This window comes from Urocitellus parryii, chromosome 3 (assembly GCF_045843805.1).
Source record: "Urocitellus parryii isolate mUroPar1 chromosome 3, mUroPar1.hap1, whole genome shotgun sequence".
Lineage (NCBI taxonomy): Eukaryota > Metazoa > Chordata > Mammalia > Rodentia > Sciuridae > Urocitellus > Urocitellus parryii.
The window spans coordinates 6599958-6608147 of record NC_135533.1 but is presented as its reverse complement, the minus strand read 5'-3'; the positions used below and the strand labels follow the sequence as shown (position 1 = coordinate 6608147).

Genomic DNA, 8190 nt, shown 5'->3' with positions numbered 1-8190 from the left:
CTGGCCCCTCCCAAACATACCGACCACATGTTTGCAGCTGCTGTCCTGTTCATGCTCCAGGGACTGTGGGACTCTGGACTCCCACTTCTTCACCTTTCAGTGGGCTGGATCCTCTCTTCAGGCTCCTTCTGTGTGAACCTTGAAGGATTGAGAAAATGGAGAGAGAGAGGGGAGGAAGAGGAGAGACAGAGGGGCAGTTCATCCCCTGGCCCAGAGCGTTTGTGAACAGAAGCTTTCATCATCAATGTGGACTCCACTGTGACTCCGTCTCCAGTCAGGTCTACGGCATGAAAGGGCACTGTCATGGCTTGTATCTCCAGTGTCCCCCAAATCTCCAGTATTAGTGCAGGAATGTTCAGAGGTAAAATAATTTGATTATGAGAACTGTAACCCAAAAGCACATTAGTCCATTTAGTAAATTAATAATCTGAAGAGTCTAACTGACTCTAGGCATTGAGGAGTAGCAAAAGGAAGTGATGATTTGGGACATGCCCTTGGGGTTTGTACTTTGTCCCTGGTGCCTCACTTGCTGTCTCTGCTTTCTGGCTGCCACAAGCCAGCATCTTTCCTGCACCACCAACTGCCCCCATGATGTTCTGACTCCACTAAGGCCCAGAACATTTCAGTCACATGATCACAGATTACACCTCCAAAACGGGGAGCCTTAAACACACTATTAAGCTGTTTCCTATAAGTCGTTCTTGTCAGCTATTTTGGTCACAGTGATGAAGAGCTGACTCACATAGGTGCAGATTAAATAAGTACCTCCAAACTGTCAGAGAGTCAGAATCCCACATGGAGCAGCTAGAGGCACAGGTGATCCCTCCATCCCCTTCTCAGAGGGTTGGATTAGGGGTTGTCGGGGAGGAACCAAGAATGTTTGCTCATGCCCATCCCAGGCCCCATCCTCACCTCTAGAGAGTCTGCTAAGTAGCCTGATGTATGATCTGGTTTCTCTAGTTGAGCGTGAAGGAGGTTCCTGCTGCAGACATCCATCATTTTTATGCCCACTCCTCCTCTAGGAAGGGTGTTGATTACACCTACAGGTGTGTAGACAGGAAGGGGTGTGGCCTAGCAGGAAGGAAGCATATGAAGGCAGACATTAGCAAGCGCACATCTCCAGGTGGAGAATACTGGGAGTGGCCATCTAGGTTTCAGGTGCTTATTTCACATCCATAGCAGCAGGGGGTATAGCTCAGGGGTAGAGCATTTGACTGCAGATCAAGAGGTCCCTGGTTCAAATCCAGGTGCCCCCTTGCTAGAATCATCTTTTAGATGCCAGAGATAATATTTTCTGAAGTAGTAAATGACCAGGAGTCACATACTGACCCAAGTCATCTATATAAGCTTTTATCCCCCTGCAGAGTCACAGGCATGAACTTCAATATATACCCCTTGGGTTGTGGATTCTGCTCAGTCCACATCTGTGTCATCCTCTCCAGAAGGAGACAGCAGTAGGGCAAGCTGTGAGGTTACTCTAGGGCATGGCTGGTCATGCTGTGTCACAGGCTGTCCTCCAAGGCAATGGATCCTCCAGGAAGGTCCCCCTGATGCCTGAGCAGGGCTCCTTTCTCCCTGAGACCTCTGTGGAAACATTTTGTTCCTGAGTTTCTCTTTTGTTTGGACCAAGACTCCTTGAGGAACGAGGACTATATCTTCCCTGTGTCTCTGACCTCAACATGGATGACAGGGTCTAGCACCTAACAAGCTTTATGATTATATGTTGAGGGAATGAGAAATGGAGTGAAATAATGAGCCCCCCCCCCTCGAGGCCTTGGAGTATGGAGAAGCCTCTTCCTGAGCTGTGTGTGAGGTTCTTTGAAGACCAGGACCAGCAGCTCTTGCCTGAACATGGTGTGTGGACTTAGGGAAATGCTGGGGTCAGGTGTGCTTCCCAGGTGCAAAGGTGGTTCCACCAGCTCAGTCTGAGACGGGAGAGGAGCTGAGAGGGTGTAGTTAAGGTTGGAGATGCAAGAGAGGAGAATAGACTTCGGTGGAGAAAGCTGTCACTTGCTAGAACATGCATAGTAAACTGCATTATAAATCACAGTAGCCTGGGTGCACTGCCCCGGATAAAGAGGAGCTAATGAGAGGTTCCACTTAAGTGGGGGTATAGCTCAGGGGTAGAGCATTTGACTGCAGATCAAGAGGTCCCTGGTTCAAATCCAGGTGCCCCCTCATTTATGTACTATTTTGGTAGCTACCTTAACCAGGTACCTCTTAGGTGGGTTGTGAGTGATACTGGGAGATCTCCATTGCTTGGCATTTATTGAAACCACCTTAGATCCTGCTTCTCAGAGCTCCATGACATGGGGTCACAATGATATTCCTTTTATGTAGAGGACCTATGTCCTCAACTCTACTACCCTATGATCATTTCCCAAGAGCTGCAAGACCACCTTGACTTGAAGTCCCCCACCTCGTGAGTACAGTGCACACACAGCAGGTCTCAGAAGCCACTCCAAGTGCATCTTCTTTTCTTCTACCCCTGCACACCCCACTTTCATCTTTTGTTCATAGTGAAGGAAAAATCATGCTTGGTTTGGCCCAGAGCTGGCCACTGTGTGATGAGATGCATTTCTGCATTCCCAGGTCCCTAATTGCCAGTCTATGGTGGGGGACAGGGCTGAGACTGTGCTAACAAGGACCAGCCAAATGAGGAGGTGAAGACCTGAAGGAGGCTGCAGATGTCAGGAGGGTTCCCATCCAGTTACAGTCAGTGCTCACTGAATTTCACTGGTTTCAGCTTTGATCTAAATTATTTGTTGTCTTCGACTGATTTGGGTGTTAGTTTGTTCTTACTTTTATGGGGCTTACTTTTATAGGGCTTGTTCTTACTTTTATAGGGCTTTTTATAGAGATGTGATGTTAGATTACTTGGTCTTTCTGTTCCTTTGAAGTATGAGCTCAATGCTGTGAGAACCGCCTCCATACTGTGCCAAATGTTTTGACATGTTGTGTCATTAGTCTTATTCACCTCTAAGAATTTAAAAATTTTCCTTCTGTTAGCCATTCATCATTCAAAAGTGTATTATTAAGTCTCCAGGTATTAGAGTGATTTTGATTTTTTTGATCTTATCTTTGTTGTAGATTTCTAATTTTATTCCATTATGATCTGATAGAATGAAGGTATTTTCTGTTCTTTTATTTGTTAAGGTATGCTTTGTCCTAAAATATGGTCTGCTTTAGAAAATATTCCATGTGGTATTTACAAGAGAGTGAATTCAGACATTGATGGATGAAATATTCTATATGTCTGTTCAGTTCAAATTATTAATTGTGTTTTTTTAGTTCTGTAGCATCTTTATTTAGTTAGTGTTTGAATGCTTTATCCAGTGATAAGAGAGGTGTGATACTATCTCCCGGCTGTTATATTATGTTCTACTTGATTCTTTTTAAAAATTTTTTCTTTTTAGTTGTATATGACAATAGATTCTTAATGTTGAAAAGGGTTTTTAAAAAAATTTTTAAATTTGTCATATGTGTCAGCAGAATGCATTACAATTTATATTATACATGTAGAGCACAATTTTTCATATCTCTGGTTGTACACAAAGTAGAGTCACACCACTCGTGTCTTCAAACATGTACTTAGGGTAATGATGTCCATCTCATTCTATCATCTTTCCTACCCTCATGCTCCCTCCTTTCCCTCCCATACCTTTGCCCTATCTAGAATTCATTTAATCCTCTCACCACGTTGTCTCCCCCCTCCCTGCCCCCAACCACATTATGAATCAGCATCCTTAAATCAGAGAAAACATTTGGCATTTGGTTTTTTGGGATTGGCTAACTTCACTTAGCATTATATTGTTCAAATCCATCTATTTACCTGCAAATGCCATGATTTTATTCTCTTTTAATGTTGAATCATATTCCATTGTGTATATATACCACACTTCATTTATCCATTCATCTACTGAAGGGCATCTAGGTTGGTTCCACAGTTTAGCTATTGTGAATTGTGCACCTTAAACATTGATGTGGCTGTGTCCCTGTAATATGCTGTTTTTAAGTCCTTTGAGTAGAAACCAAGGAGTGGGATAGCTGGGTCAAAGATTCATAGTTTCACAATGAATCTCTATACTGCTTTCCATATTGGCTGCAACAATTTGCAGTCCCACCAGCAGTGTATGAGTGTACCTTTCCCCCAACATCCTCACCAACACCTATTGTTGTTTGTATGCTTAATAGCTGCCATTCTGAGTGGAGTGAGATGAAATCTTAGAGTAGTTTTGATTTGCGTTTCTCTAATTGCTAGAGATGTTGTCTATTTTTTCATATATTTGCTGATTGATTGTGCATCTTCTTCTTAGAAGTGTCTATTCAGGTCTTTGGTCAATTTATTGTTTGGGTTATTCATCTTTTTGGTGTTAAGATTTTTGGGTTCTTTACATATCCTAGAGATTAGTGCTCTATCTGTCATGCATGTGGTAAAAATTTGTTCCCAAATTGTAGGCTCTCTATTGACATCATTGATTGTTTCTTTTGCTGAGAAAAAGCATTTTAGTTTGAATCCATCCCATTTATTGATTCTTGATATTAATTCTTTCACTATAGGAGTCTTATTAAGGAAGTTGGGGACTAATCTGACATGATGAAGATTTGAGCCTACTTTTTCATCTATTAGATGCAGTGTCTCTGGTTTAATTCCTAAGTCCTTGATCGACTTTGAGTTGAGTTTTGTGCATGGTGAAAGTTAGGGGTTTAATTTCAATTTGTTGCATATGGATTTCCAGTTTTCCCAGCACCATTTGCTGAAGAGGCTATCTTTTCTCCAATATATATTTTTGGTGCCTTTGTCTAATATTAGATAAACTGTAATGTGAGGTTTTGTCTCTGTGTTCTCTATTCTGTACCATTGATCTACCCGTATGTTTTGATGTCAATGCCATGCTGTTTTTGTTACAATTGCTCTGTAGTATAGTTTAAGATCTGGTATAGGGACGCCACCTGCTTCACTCTTCTTGCTAAGTATTGCTTTAGCTATTCTGGGTGTCTTACTTTTCCAGATGAAATTCATGACTGCTTCTTCTATTTCTATGAGGAATGTCATTGGGATTTTGATTGGAATTGCATTAAATCTGTATAGTGCTCTTGGTAGTAGGGTCATTTTGACAATGTTAACTCTGCATATGCAAGAACAAGGGAGATCTTTCTATCTTCTAAGGTCTTCTTTAATTTCTTTCTTTAGCATTCTGTAGTTTTTATTGTAGAGGTCTTTCACCTTTTTGTTAGGTTGATTCTTAAGTATTTTACTTATTTATTTATCTATTTATCTATTTATTTTGAGGTTATTGTAAATGGGGTAGTTTTCCTCATTTCCATTTCAGAGGATTTGTCACTGATACACAGAAATGCCTTTGATTTATGGGTGTTGATTTTTGTATTTTGCTACTTTGCTGAATTTATTTACTAGTTCTAGAAGTTTTCTGGTGGAATTTTTTGGGTCTTCTAGGAATAGAGTCATATCATCAGCAAATAGTGTTAATTTGTGTTCTTGTTTTCCTATGTGTATCCCTTTAATTTCTTTCGTCTGTCTAATTTCTCTGGCTAGAGTTTCAAGAACTGTATTAAAAATAAGTGGTAAAAGAGAGTATCCCTGCCTTGTTCCACTTTTTAGAGGGAATGCTTTCAATTTTTCTCCATTTAGATTGATGTTTGCCTGGGGCTTAGCATAGACAGCTTTTATGACATTAAGATATGCTCCTGTTTATCCCTAGTTCTTCTAGTGTTTTGAACATAAATGGGTGCTGTATTTTGTCAAATGCTTTTTCTGCATCTATTGAGATGATCATATGGTTCTTATCTTTAAGTCTATTAGTGTGATGAATTACATTTATTAATTTCTATATTTTAAACAAACCTCGCATCCCACTTGATTGTGGCACATTATTGCTGAGAGCCACAGCTGAGTCGGAATGGCCCCTTGCATTTTGCCAATAGTATTGATTGACAGGCGAAGCATTACTATCCACTTCTGCCGCTACTTTGCAGTTGTCACGCTACTTTGGAGTTTTCGTGGGGATTCCCAGGGATTCCCAGAGAGTTCCCATTGGTTGGGGAAGTGCAGGAGGAGGGATTTCCGGGAGCGATATTTCTGGTGGCTGGTTCCTGGATAGTTCCCGGGGAGCGTGTGTGGAGTGTGGAGTGTGCTGTTGGAGTTCAGAAATAAAGTTTGTTCCTGCTTCAGTGGCTCGTGATTTGTGCCCAGCCAGACTGCAGCACATTATCTTTTTGATATGTTTTGTATTCAATTTGCCAGAATTTTATTGAGAATTTTTGCATCTATGTTCATTAGAGACATTGATACGAGGTTTTCTTTCTTTGATGTGTCTTTGTCTGGTTTTGGAATCAGGGTGATATTAGCCTCATAGAATGAGTTTGTAAGTGTTCCCTCTTTTTTTATTTCCTGAAATAAATTTAGTAGTATTGGTGTTAATTCTTCTTTGAAGGTCTTACAGAACTCAGCTGTGTATCCATCCTGTCCTGGGCTTTTTTTGGTTGGTAGGCTTCTGATGGCATCTTCTATTTTATTACTTGAAATTGATCTGTTTAAAATGTGTACATCATCCAGATTCAGTTTGGGCAAATTGTGACTCTAGAAATTTGTCAATGCTCTGATATTTTCTATTTCATTGGAGCACAAGTTTTCAAAATAATTTCTAATTATCTTCTGTATTTCTGTAGTGTCTGTTGTGATATTTCCTTTTTCATCATGTATGTTAGTAATTTGAGTTGTCTCTCTCCTTCTCTTTATTAGCATGGCTAAGGGTTCATCAATTTTTTTTTCAAAGAACCAACTTTTTGTTTTGTCAATTTTCTTAATTGTTTCTTTTGTTTTAATTTCATTGATTTCAGTTTTAATTTTAATTATTTCCTGTCTTCTACTGCTTTTGGTGTAGATTTGTTTTTCTTTTTCTAGGACTTTGAGATGTAGTGTTAAGTCATTTATTTGTCTACTTTTTCTTATTTTAAAAAATGAACTTCATCCAAAGAACTTTCCTCTTAGAACTGCCTTCATAGTGTCCCAGAGATTTCGATATGTTGTATCTGTGTTTTAAGAATTTTAAAATCTCTTCCTTGAGGTCTTTTGCAACCCATTGTTCATTCAGTAGCATATTATTTAGTCTCCAGGTGTTGGGGTAAATTTTATTTTTTATTTTATCCGTGAGTTCTAATTTCATTCCATTATGATCTTAATGCAGGGTGGTATCTCTACTTTTTAATATTTGCTAAGAGTTGCTTTGTGGCATAATATATGGTCTATTTTAGAGAAGGATCCATGTGCTGCTGAGAAGAAAGTGTACTCACTTGTTGAAGGATGAAATATTCTATAATGTCAGTTAAGCCTAAGTTATTGATTACATTATTGAGTTCTATAGTTTCTTTGTTCAACTTTTATTTGGAAGATCTATCTAGTGGTGAAAGAGGTGTATTAAAGTTACCCAGAATTATTGTGTTGTGGTATATTTGACTCTTGAACTTGAAAAGAGTTTGTTTGATGAACATAGATGCTCCATTGTTTGGGGTATATATATTTATAATTGATATGTCTTATTGATGAATGATTCCCTTAAGCAATATGAAATATCCTTCTTTATCCTTTTTGGTTGACTTTAGTTTGAAGTCTACTTTATTTGATATGAGGATAGAAACCCCTGCTTGCTTCTGCAGTCCATGTGAGTGGTATGATTTTTCCCAACCTTTCCCCTTCAGTTTGTAGATGTCTTTTCCTATGAGATGAGTCTCTTGGAGGTAGCATTGTTGGGTCTTTTTAAAAATTCAATCTGCCAGTCTATGTTTTTTGATTGGTGAGTTTAGGCCATTAACATTCAGGGTTATTGTTGAGAAATTATTTGTATTCCCAGCCATTTTTATTTATTTTTGGTATTTAACTTCACTTGGTTTCTCCTTTGATTAATTTTTCCTTTAGTGTAATACTTCCCTTTGCTGATTTTTATTATTGTTTTTCATTTCCTTTTCATGGAATATTTTGCTGAGGATGTTCTGTAGTGCCAGTTTTCTAGTTGTAAATTCTTTTAACTTTTTTTTTTATCATGGAATGTTTTTATTACATAATATTACATATCATGTTTTATCATCAAATCTAAAGCTTAATTTTGCTGGAAATAAGATTCTTGATTGGCATCCATTTACTTTCAGAGCTTGGTATATGTTCCAGGATCT

At 39.0% G+C, this 8190-nt stretch overlaps 2 non-coding genes across 2 annotated transcripts; both read left to right on the top strand.

Annotated features, from left to right (window-relative positions):
- The first annotated feature begins 1184 nt into the window (after positions 1-1184).
- On the top strand, positions 1185-1256 carry Trnac-gca (transfer RNA cysteine (anticodon GCA)). The gene has a single exon. It is a non-coding gene; the product is annotated as a tRNA-Cys (tRNA).
- Positions 1257-2106: 850 nt separating this feature from the next.
- Positions 2107-2178, top strand: Trnac-gca (transfer RNA cysteine (anticodon GCA)). Its single transcript has one exon. It is a non-coding gene; the product is annotated as a tRNA-Cys (tRNA).
- The last annotated feature ends 6012 nt before the right edge of the window (positions 2179-8190 follow it).